Here is a 12,694-nt window from a genome sequence, read left to right as displayed (position 1 = left end):
AGAGAGGGCAACACAGAATCCAAAGCAGGCTATAAGCTCTGAGCTGTAACACAGAGCCCAATGCAGGGCTTAAACTCATGAACTGCAAGATCATGACCTGAGCTAAAGTTGGCCACTTAATCAACTAAGTCATCCAGGCGCCCTTGTATCATTTATTTCTGCTCTAATCTTTATCATTTCCTTTCTTCTGCTGGTTTTAGGTTTTGTTGTTCTTTTTCTAGCTCCATTAGCTGTAAAGTTAGGTTATTTATTTGAGATTTTTCTTGCTTCCTGAGGTAGACCTGTATTGCTGTAAACTTCCCTCTTACAACAGCTTTTGATACATCCCAAAGGTTTTGAACCATTGTGTTTTCATTTTCATTTGTTTCCATGTACTTTTAATCTTTACTTTTTTATTTTTTGAGAGTGAGAGCATGGGCAGGGGAGCGGCAGAGAGAGGGGGACAGAGGATCTTAAAGTAGGCTCTGTACTGACAACAGTGAGCCTGACATGGGACTCAAACTCACCAACTGTGAGATCATGACCTGAGCCAAAGTTGGACCCTCAGCCGAGCCACCCAGGTGCCTCTCCATGTACTTTATAATTTCTTCTTTTGTTTTCTGGTTGACTCATTGATTTTTTTTAAAGATTTTTTAATTTTTAGATAATCTCTATATTGAACATGGGGCTCAAACTTACAACCCAGAGATCAAGAGTCGCATGCTCCATTGGCTGAGCCAGCCAGGCACCCCTCATTCATTGTTTAGTTGCATTTTTTTTTTTTTTAAGTAGACTTCATGCCCAGCATGGAGTCCAGTGTGGGGCATGAACTCATGATCCTGAATTTAAGACCTGAACTGAGATCAAGGGTCGGTTGCTTAACTGACTGAGCCACTCAGGCACCCCTAAGTTGCATGTTATTTAAACTCTATATATTTGTGGTCTTTCCAGATTTTTTCTTGTGGTTGACTTCTTGTTTCATAGTGTTGTGATCAGAAAAGGTGCATGGTATAACTTCCGTATTTTTGAATTTTTTTTTTAATGTTTATTTCTGAGACAGAGAGAGACAGAGCATGAGTGAGGCAGGGGCAGAGAGAGAGGGAGACACAGAATCAGAAGCAGGCTCCAGGCTCTGAGCTGCCAGCACAGAGCCCGATGCGGGGCTCGAACTCACAAACCATGAGATCATGACCTGAGCCGAAGTCAGTCTCTCAACCGACTGAGCCACCCAGGCACCCCTCGTATTTTTTAATCTGTTGAGGCTTGTTTTGTGGCCTAATATGTGATCTTCTCTGGAGAATGTTCCATATGCACTTGAAAAGAATGTGTAGTCTGCTGCTTTAGGATGGAATGTTCTGAATAGATATGTTAGATCTACCTGGCCCAGTGTGTCATTCAAAGCCATTGTTTGCTTGTTGATTTTCTGTTTAGATGATCTGTCCATTATGGAAGAAGGGTGCTAAAGTCTCCTACTATTACTATATTATTATTGGTTTGTTCTTTTATGTTTGTTAACTGTTTCACGTATTTGGATGTTGCCATGTTGGGTGCATAAGTATTTATAATTGTTATATTTTCTTGTTGGATTTTCCTCTTTATCGTTATGTAGTTTTCTTGTCTCTTATTACAGTCTTTGTTTTTATGTCTATTTTGTCTGATGTAAGTATTGCTACTCCGGCTTTCTTTTGACAGCCGTTGCGTGACAAATGTTTCTCCATCTCCTCACTTTCCAGTCTGCAGGTGTCTTTAGGTCTAAAATGAGTCTCTTTTAGGCAACATATAGATGGGTCTTTTTTTTTTTTTAATCTGTTCTGTCACCATGTCTTTTTAGTGGAGTGTTTAGTCCATTTGCATTTAAAGTAATTATTGATAGACACATATTTTTGCCATTTTATTACTTGTTTTGTGGTTGTTTGTGAAGATTTTCCCCGATCCTTTCTGTCTTTCATGTGGATCTTCTTTATGCTGGTTTTCTTTAGTGCTATATTTGGATTTCTTTCTTTGTATTCTTTACATATTTATTAGTGGTTTTTGATTTGTGGTTACCATTAAGTTTCTATTAATATATTCTGCATATAGCAGCTTATATTAAGTTGATGGTTGTTTAAATTTGAGTCCATTCTTTACTTTTCCCCATGTCTTAGGTGTAAGATGTCATATTTTACATCTTTTTGTGTTCCTTGACTGATTTTTTACAGAAATATTATTTATTTTTTAAAGTTTATTTATTTTGAGAGAGAGAACATGCACACAAACGGGAGGGGCAGAGAGGGAGAGAGAAGCCCAAGCAGGCTCTGCACTGTCAGCCTGAAGCCTGACGCAGGCCTTGAACTCACAAACTGCAAGATCAAGAGCTGAAACCAAGAGTTGAATGCTTAACTGACTGAGCTACCCAGACATGCTCAGAAATATTTATTTAACATTTTTTTCATGTTTATTTTTGAGAGTGAGAGAGAGAATGAGAGTGAGTGGGGGAGGAGCAGAGAGAGAAGGAGACACAGAATCTGAAGCAGGCTCCAGTTCTGAGCTGTCAGCGCAGAGCCCAATGTGGGGCTCGAACCCATGAACTGCAAGGTCATGACTTGAGCCAAAGTCAGAAGCCCAACTGACTGAACCACCCAGGTGCCCCTGGAAATATTTATTTATTTATTCATTTATTTAAAAATTTTTTTAAATGATTTTATTTATTTTTGAGACAGAGACAGAGCATGAGCAGGGGAGGGGCAGAGAGAGAGGGAGACACAGATTCCGAAGCAGGCTCCAGGCTCTGAGCTGTCAGCACAGACCCTGACGCAGGGCTCAAACTCACAGACTGTGAGATCATGACCTGAGCTGAGGTCAGACACTTAACCAACTGAGCCACCCAGGCACCCCTGGAAATACTTATTTTTAATGCTTTTGTGTTTCCTATCTTCATACTGTCATTTTTCATCTTTCCTTTCACTCAGAAAAGTCCCCTTTAAGTAGGTTCCACTCTGGGCATGGAGCCCAACATGGAGCTTGAACTCACAACCCTGAGATCAAGACCTGAGCTAGGATCAAGAGTCAGAACTCAACCAACTGAGCTCCAGGTGCCTCCTCCAAAAGTCCCCCTTAGTATTTCTTGCAGGGCTGGTTAATGGTCATGAACTCCTTTAGTTTTTGTTTGTCTGGGAAATTCTTTCTCTCTCATATTCCGAATGATAGCCTTGCTGGACAGAGTATTCTTGGCTGAAGGTTTTTTACCAATTAGCACTTTGAATTTGATTCATGCCACTCCTTTCTGGCTTAGAAAGTTTCTGCTGAAAAATTTACTGATAGCCTTATGGGATTTCCTTTGTATGTAACTGTCTTCTTTTGTATTGTTGCTTTTAATACTTTTTTTTTTAATTTTTTTTTTTTTTAACGTTTATTTATTTTTGAGACCGAGAGAGACAGAGCATGAACGGGGGAGGGTCAGAGAGAGAGGGAGACACAGAATCTGAAACAGTCTCCAGGCTCTGAGCTGTCAGCACAGAGCCCAACGCAGGGCTCAAACTCACGGACCGCAAGATCATGACCTGAGCCGGAGTCGGACGCTTATTTACCACTATATTTTGCCATTTTAATTACAATTAAATTTTAATAAATTTAAATACAAATTAAATGTCTTGGGGTGGATCTGCTTTTCTGATTTTGTTGGGGGTTCTGTGCTTCCTGGATCTGGATGTTTGTTTCCTTGCCCAGTTTAGGGAAGTTTTCAGCTATTATTTCTTCATATAGATTCTTTGCCCCCTTTCTCTTTCTTCTTCTTGTGGTACTTCTATAATACTGTTATGTTTGAGGGAGTCACAGAGTTCCCTAAGTCTATTCTCATTTTGCATAATTCTTTTCTCTTTTGTTCAGCTTGATTACTTTCCATTGCTCTGTCTTCTAGGTCATGAATTCATTTCTCTGCTTCTTCCAGCCTGCTGTTCATTCTATCAAGTGTGTTTCTCATTTTGTTTATTGAGCCTTTTAATCTTTGCTGTGTTATTCCTTATCTCTATGTTAATGGTTTCACTGATGTCCTCCATTTTTTTCAAGTCCAGTGAGTATCTTTATGATTATTACTGTAGATTACTGTAGGGTTGTTTTTTTTTTTTTTTACTGTAGGTGTTTTTTAAAAAAAATATTTTTAAAAGATGTTTTTGTTTATTTTTGAGAGAAGAAGAGACAGAATGCAAGTGGGGAAGGGGCAGAGAAGAGAGGCAGAGACAGAATCTGAAGCAGGCTCCAGGTTCTGAGCTGTCAGTACAGAGCCTAATGCAGGGCTCAAACCCATGAACTGCAAGATCATGACCTGAGCTGAAGTCAGATGCTTAACCAACTGAGCCACCCAGGTGGCCCCCCCCGCCATTATTTTTTTAAATAAGCTTTTTGTCCCTTTCTCCTTCTGTTTTCCTTCTAGGATACCACCAGGGCTCAGATAGTTTCTCTTGATGGTGTCTTATAATTCACATGGGCTTTCTTCTCTCTCTCTCTCTCTCTCTCTCTCTCTCTCTCTCTCTCTCTCTTTTTGCTCTACTCTAGATAATTTCAAGTGACCTATAAATTCACAGATTCTTTCTTTTGCTTTGATCGCATCTGCTGGTGGTATTCTTTACTGCATGTTTCATTTCATTCATTGCATTCTTCACTTCCAGGATTTCTGTTTGGATCTTTTTTATAATTTCTGTCTCTCTGTTAAGCTTCTGGTTTTGTCTGTGCATTGTTTCCTGATTTCACTGAATTGTCTGTGTTTCCCTGTAGCTTACTAAGCTGAATTCTTTATTAGGCAGATTGCAAATCTCTATTTCTTTGGGGTCAGTTACTGGGAAACTGTTCTTAGGTGTCTTGTGTTGTTGTCTTCGCATTTGAAGAAGCAGTCACCTTCTCCAGTCTTTACTGACTGGCCTTGGGAGAGAAATACTTTCTTCTGTCAGTCTGCTGGGGATTCTGAGGCTTTCCCAGTGCATGATATTCCAAATGCTTTTTATTTATTTATTTATTTTTTTTTTTTTTTTAATTTTTTTCAACGTTTTTTATTTATTTTTGGGACAGAGAGAGACAGACAGAGCATGAACGGGGGAGGGGCAGAGAGAGGGAGACACAGAATCGGAAACAGGCTCCAGGCTCTGAGCCATCAGCCCAGAGCCCGACGCGGGGCTCAAACTCACGGACCGCGAGATCGTGACCTGGCTGAAGTCGGACGCTTAACCGACTGCGCCACCCAGGCGCCCCTCCAAATGCTTTTTAAATGGTTGTCAAGTTCTAGAATCAACCTATACAAAATGTACTAGAGATTTTTGTAACAGTTTAAGAAGTAAATATAAACGTTTACAACATATGAAGAGATAAGCATCACAATAGCTAAAATCAGAAATATGTTCCAGTAAGGGCACCTGGGTGGCTCAGTCAGTTAAGTGTCCGACTTTGGCTCAGGTCATGATCATCATGGTTCATGGGTTTGAGCCCCGTGTCAAGCTCTGTGCTGACAACTCAGAACCTGGAGCCTGCTTTGGATTCTGTCTCTCCCCGCCCCACCCCACCCCCACCTCCCCGCTTGCACTCTGTTTCTCTCAAAAATAAATAAACATTAAAAATATATGTGTGTTCCAGTACTATTTGTATAAATGTATATGTACTACTTTTGTAACTGAAAAGCAATCACTATTGGGGCGCCTGGGTGGCTCAGTCGGTTAGGTGTCCGACTTTGGCTCAGGTCATGATCTCACAGTTTGTGAATCCAAACCCCGCATCGAGCTCTGTGCTGACATCTCAGAGCCTGGAGCCTGATTCAGATTCTGTGTCTCATTCTCTCTCTGCCCCTCCCCTGTTCGTGTGCGCACTCTCTCTCTTTCTCTCTCTCTCAAAAATCAATAAACGTTACAAAAATAAAATAAAAAAAAAAAAAAAGCAGTCACAATTGTGGCTGGTAATCGGGGAACTTGTGGGTAATACTCCTTGATGTGAGTGGTATTTAGGTTAAATGACTATGTTTACTTTCATGGAGCTGTATGCTTATAATTTGTATACTTTTCTGTAATATTTATGCTAAATTTAAAAAGTTTAAGATAAAAAGGCAGTACTCATCATAAAAAATGTAAAAGTTAGAAAGTTGACTTAAAATGTCTCTCCACATACTCATATCACATGAAGACCAGCAACCAGTACTAACATTTTCTTCCATTCTTCTGATGTGTATTTTTTGCCTATAACCTTTATTTCATTATTTCAATTGTAAAAAGAATGCATGCCCTGTATAGAAAACTTGTTAAACACAGTAAGACACTACATACTTCTCACAATGGAATATGATTGACAGAAAGATGCCAACAAGTATAGTGTCAAGTTTCTTTAATGGCAAAGAATATAGGAATTTATGAAGATATTTACATTAAAAAATGAAAGGGTTCAGGGGTGCCTGGGTAGCTCAGTCAGTTAAGGGTCTGACTCTTGATCTCAGCTCAGGTCTTGATCTTAGGGTAGTGCGTTCAAGCCCCATGTTGGGCTCTACGCTGGGTGTAGAGCCTACTTAAAAAAAAAAAAAAAAAAAAAAAAAAAAAGGTTTCTGATTCTTGTCAAGATGTAGTAAGCACATTCTATCCTTTCTCTCTGATTGAATACAATTAAAATCTCTGGACAGATTGCATGCATCAGTTGAGTATCCTGGAAGATAATGGTAGCAGGTGGTTTGAGGAAGGAAACTTTTTATTTTTTGTCTCTAAAGAATACCTTTCAGTCTTGGGGCACTTGAGTGGCTCAGTTGGTTAAGCATCTGACTTAAGCTCAGGTTCAGGTTGTGATCTCACCATTTATGGGTTTGAGCCCCGCATCCGGCTCTCTGCTGTCAGCGCAGAGCCTGCTTGGGATCCTCTGTCCTCCTCTCTCTATGCCCCTCTCCCGTGTGCACGCTCTCTCCCTCTGTCAAAAAATAAATAAACACTTAGCATACCTTCCAGCCTGGACTCAAAGGTAGAGGAAAATCTGGAACTGGGTGCATACAGAGTAAGGTCCAAGAGAATCCCTCTCTTTCTAGTCTCAAGAGCAGGAAAGGGGATTCCTATGGGTCAGAGAGTAGAGATGGATGAAGATCTTTTTGTTGTTGTTGTTCACATTCCCCCCTCCCCCATTTTCTCCTGCCCTGGCCCCCATGAAAGTCTATAGCAGTGGAGGCAGCAGTGACATTGGCAGCCAGATGGGAAAGGAGTCCTTTTATTTTTAGGGATTATGGTCCCAAGAGCATGGTGACATTCACTGGTTTTGTTTTCTCTGTCCTCTCACCACTTTACCCTAGGGGCAATCACAGTAGTGGGAGGTACTCAGCAGAGAAGCTAAAGCCTTTCCTTTTTAGCCAGAAGACCAGGAAAGGGGCCCCTGAGAGCTGAAAAGTGTTAGGAAGATTGCAGAGAGGAAGGAACTCAACAAAGTGAACCCATAGTATTGTGTATGAACTCCTGGGCTCTCCTTTGAAATAGCATGCATGCATCTGACCCCTGAACAGCATACCAAGAGCTTTGAGGATTCAGCGGTGAAGTGTGCTGGCCACTGCATGGTATACCTGGGACAGATCACAGTAGTACCACAGGGGCTGTGAAAACTAAACTGACATCACAACACAGCCCACAAAAGATGGATAGGAACTTGTGGGTTGGACCTAATCAATGTAGTTACTGTTCAAACAAACAAAAATTCACTGTTTTCCATTGCACCTAAACAAGATCCAGAGTAACATAGCATAATATCCAGAAATTCAAAATTGTCCCGTATATGAAGAGTTGGGAAAATCTTACTGTCTCCTAAGGAGAAGGGACAGTCAGCAGATGGTAACTATGACATGTTATAGATGTTGGGATTATCAAAGAATTTAAGGCAAAAAGCATAATTAAAATATAATTAAAACTTCAAGAAGTAGGGGTGAACACCCTGGAAACAAATGGGAAATTAGACATTTAAATTTAAAATTGTAGGGGCGCCTGGGTGGCTCAGTTGGTTAAGCGTCCGACTTCAGCTCAGGTCATGATCTCGCAGTCCGTGGGTTTGAGCCCCGCGTCGGGCTCTGTGCTGACAGCTCAAAGCCTGGAGCCTGTTTCAGATTCTGTGTCTCCCTCTTTCTCTGATCCTCCCCTGTTCATGCTCTCTCTCTGTCTCTCTCTCTCTCTCTCTCTGTCTCAAAAATAAATAAACGTTGAAAAAAAATTTAAAAATAAAATTGTAAAATTTGTAACTAAAACTAAATTAAAAATTCCTTAAAGGGACTCAGTAACAGGGTGGAGATAAAAGAAGAGTGAGTTAACTTGAAGATAGAACAGTGAAAATTATCTGGTCTGACCCAATAGGAATTATTAAACTGAAGACAAGTGAACAGAGCTTCAGGGAATTATGGGACGATAACAAAAGGTTTAGCTTTTCATGTTATTGAAGTCCCAAAAGGAGAGGCGATGGAGTAGTACAGAAAACTGTTTGAAGAAATTATGGAAAGGAAGAAATAAATGCAACCCTATTTGCAGATGACATGATAATCCACTTAGAAAATCCCAAGGAATCTACAAAAAGGACTCTAGATCAAACAGTTTTGAATGGGAGGAATCAGAATACCCATTTCAAAACTTTTTTATAGTTTCGGTAATCGTGAGTAGTATTGGTAGAGGGATAGACACATAGATCACTGGACCTAGGAAACCTAGAAATACACCCACACAAGTACAGCCAACTGCTTTTTGAATGTTTGTGACTCCCCCAAATTTACATTTTAAAATCCTAACCCTGGTGTGATGATACTAGGAAGGTGGGGGACTTTGGGAGGTGATTAGGTTATAGGGTGAAGCCCTCAAGAATGGAATCAGTGCCGGGGCGCCTGGGTGGCTCTGTCGGTTAAGCATCTGACTTCAACTCAGGTCATGATCTCGCGGTTTGTGGTTTCGAGCTCTGCGTCCAACTCTGTGCTGACAGCTTAGAGCCTGGAGCCTGCTTCCGATTTTGTGTCTCCCTCTCTCTCTGCCTCCCTCCTGCTCCCACTCTATCTCCCTCTCAAAAATAAATAAATAAACGTTTAAAATTAAAAAAAAAAAAAAAATGGGATCAGTGCCCTCATCTAAAGGAGACCCCAGAGAGCTCTTACCTCTTACTCTCTGTCATGTAGGGACGCAGAAGATAGCCATCTGTGAACCAGGAAGTGGGCCTTCCCCAGAAATGTAGTCTGCTAGTGCCTTGATCTTCGATTTCCCAGCCTCCGGAACTGTGAGAAATAAATATATATATGTTGTTTAAGCCACCCAGTGCATGATATTTTTGTTGTAGTAGTTCAAACAGACTGAAATGTGTCAGGACAGTTCAGTGGAGGAAGGGTAGTCTTTGCGACAGTTGCTGTGGGAACAATTGGATATCTATGGGGTGGTCGGGAGAGAACAACCTAGGCCTAAGCTTCACAGCATATAAAAAAATAACTCAAATGGATCATAGATTTAAATGTAAAACTATAAAAAATGCTAGAAGAAAACATCAGAGAAAAGTTTCAGAAGCACAGCAGGGTAAAGAATTCTTATACGTGGCAAATAAAGCATGATCCATAAAAGAAGAAAAATGGATAAATTAGACTTCATCTAAATTAGAAACTTTGGCTATGTCAAAAAGTTTGTAGAAAGAATAAAAAAGGAGACAAGCTACAGAGTGGGAGAAAATCTTTCCAAAGAGCATATCAGACAAAGACTCCTATTGAAAGAATATAAGGAAACCTCAATAACAACCCCTAAAAACCCAGTTATCGAAGAAGAAAGCATAAGAGAAATGAGAAAATACTTTGAGGTGAATGAAAACAAAATCACAAATATGAAAACTTACAGGATGCAGCTAAAGTAGTTTTTGGAGGGAAATTTATAGCTGTCAATGCTTATATTAAGAAAAGAGGAAGAGGGGCACCTGGGTGGCTTAGTTGGTGGCTCAGGTCATGATCTCATAGTTCATGAGTTCGAGCCCCACATTAGGCTTTGCACTGACAGCTCAGAGCCTGGAGCCTGCTTCAGATTCTGTGTCTCCCCCTCTCTCTCTGTCCCTCCTCCGTCTGTGCTCTCTCTCTCTCTCTCGCCCTCAAAAGCAAATAAATAACAAAAAGAAGAGGAAGATATCAAGTCAATAACCTCAACTATTAAGGAGGTAACTATTCTTCAACTTAAAGAAACTACAACAAGAAGAGTGAAATAAACCCAAGGCAAACAGAAGGAAGAAAATTATGAAACTAGAGTGGAAACAAATGAATAGAGAATAGGAAAACAACAGAGTAAGTAAAACCAAAAGTTGATTCTTTTAAAAGATCAACAAACTTGGCAAGCCTTTAGCTAGAATGACCAAGCAAATAAGATTCAGATTACTAGAATTATTAATGAAAGTGGGGACAGTACCACCCACCTTCCAGAAATAAAAATGATTGCAAGGATATACTATGAATAGTAAATACTATGCCAGTAAATTAGTTAACTTAGATAGAATGGGCAGATCCTGAAACAAACTAAGAAAACTGACTTAAAGAAGAAATAGATGGGAATGCAAGCTGGTGCAGCCACTCTGGAAAACAGTATGGAGGTTCCTCAAAAAACTAAAAATAGAACTACCTTATGACCCAGCAATAGCACGACTAGGCATTTATCCACGGGATACAGGTGTGCTGTTTCGAAGGGACACACGCACCCCCATGTTTATAGCAGCACTATCAACAATAGCCAAAGCATAAAAAGAGCCCAAATGTCCCTCGATGGATGAGTGGATAAAGAAGATGTGGTATATATATACAATGGAGTATTACTCGGCAATCAAAAAGAATGAAATCTTGCCATTTGCAACTATGTGGATGGAAGTGGAGGGTATTATGCTGAGTGAAATTAGAGAAAGACAAAAATCATATGACCTTACTCATATGAGGACTTTAAGAGACAAAACAGATGAACATAAGGGAAGGGAAACAAAAATAATATAAAAACAGGGAGGGGGACAAAACAGAAAAGATTCATGGAGAACAAAGGGTTATGGGAGGGGTTGTGGGAGGCGAGATGGGCTAAATGGGTAAGGGGCACTAAGGAATCGACTCCTGAAATCATTGTTGCAATATATGCTAATTTGGATGTAAATTTAAAAAAATAAAAAATAAAATGAAATCACAAAAAAAAGAAGAAATAGAAAATCTGAATAGCAGGAAACAAGGAAAGAGTTTGAGTTAATAATTTTAAAATGTCCCACTAAAAACAAAACAAAAAACTTGCCACTAATAAAAGCCCATTATCTGATGGCTTTACTAGTGAATTCTGCCAGATGTTTAAAGATTTATCATGAACTCTTCCAAAAAATAAGAAGGGAGCACTTCCAAATCATCCTGTGAGGCCAGCATTACCCTAATACCAAATGCTGGACAAAGATGTCATAAAAAAAGAAAACTGCAGGGCAGTATCCCTCATGAATACAGATACAGTAGCCCTCAACAAAATATTAGCAAACCTGGTCTACTAACATTTAGAAGTAATGCAAAGTTGGTTCAAAATATGAAGAAAACTCAGTCTTTATAAACCTTATTAGGATAAATAAACACAAGATTATCTCAAAAGACACAAAAAACAATACCCTTTAATGATTTTTTTTAAAAAACATCTCGAACTAGGAATAGAGGCCTGATAAAGGCATTTATGAAAAACTTCCATGTAATGTCATATTTAATGGTGAAAGACTGAATGTTCTCTTCCTGAGCTCAGGAATAAGATGAGGATTCATTCTCACCAGTGCAATTCAACATTGTACTAGAAGGTCTAGCCAAGACAGTTTTAGAAGAAAAACACATAAAAAACACCGAAATTAGAAAAGAAATTAAACTAACTGTATTTGCAAATGACATGATCTTGCATATATAACATCCTGAGGCATATACACAGAGACATGTGGCACACGTGTGTGTTCAGTGTCACTGGTCATTAGGAAAGGATAACTTAGGACCCAATTAGCTATCAGTACACACCTGTTGGCACAGCTAAAAAAAAATAGTGGAAATACTGAATGATGGTGGATGAGAAGAAATAGTTTCATATGTCGCTGGGGGGAATGTAAAGTGGTACAGGCACCCTGGGAAATATTTTGGCAGTTTCTTAGAAAATGTAAACATACCATACTACCCTAGGTGTTTCACTTCTAGGCATTTATTCCAGAGAAATGGGATAGTCCGTAAACCTTTGTGGTAAGAACAAGTGTGACAGTTCCAGTGTAGCCAAAGATTGGGGGAGATGGTGAGTATTTTCAACAAACAGTCCTGGAAAGCTGTGGGACAGAGCCTGTAGTCTGTATAGTTTTTTACATCTTTTTTCCCTGTTCCTCCACCTTCCTTTGGCACATTTATTTTTCTTGGTTGATTCTTTTTTTTTTTTTAATCTTTTTTTAACATTTTTTTTATTTTTGAGAGAGGAGTGGGAGAGGGGCAGAGAGAGGGAGACAGAGAATCCGAAGCAGATTCCAGGCTCTGAGCTGTCAGCACAGAACCCGATGCAGGGCTTGAACCCACGAACTGCAAGATCATGACCTGAGCCACTGTCAGGAGTTTAACTGACTGAGCCACCCAGGTGCCCTTTTCTTGGTTGATTCTTAATGTGTGAGTTGGTTGAAGAGAATTTTAAATGTTGAGTGGTGAATATAGGCACAAAAAGACCATCATCTTAAAAAAATTGTCTTATGTTAACATACCGTGTATGTGTGGATTTTTCTGAAA

At 39.8% G+C, this 12,694-nt stretch overlaps 1 protein-coding gene across 3 annotated transcripts in view; it reads left to right on the top strand.

Annotated features, from left to right (window-relative positions):
• The window catches only part of SCAP (SREBF chaperone), a 73,345-nt gene that overhangs the window by 20,751 nt on the left and 39,900 nt on the right, over window positions 1-12,694 (top strand). The gene's annotated exons all lie outside the window — the stretch shown is intronic.

This window comes from Panthera onca, chromosome A2 (assembly GCF_046562875.1).
Source record: "Panthera onca isolate mPanOnc1 chromosome A2, mPanOnc1 haplotype 2, whole genome shotgun sequence".
Taxonomy (NCBI): Eukaryota; Metazoa; Chordata; class Mammalia; order Carnivora; family Felidae; genus Panthera; species Panthera onca.
This window is presented reverse-complemented; position numbering and strand designations above follow the sequence as displayed.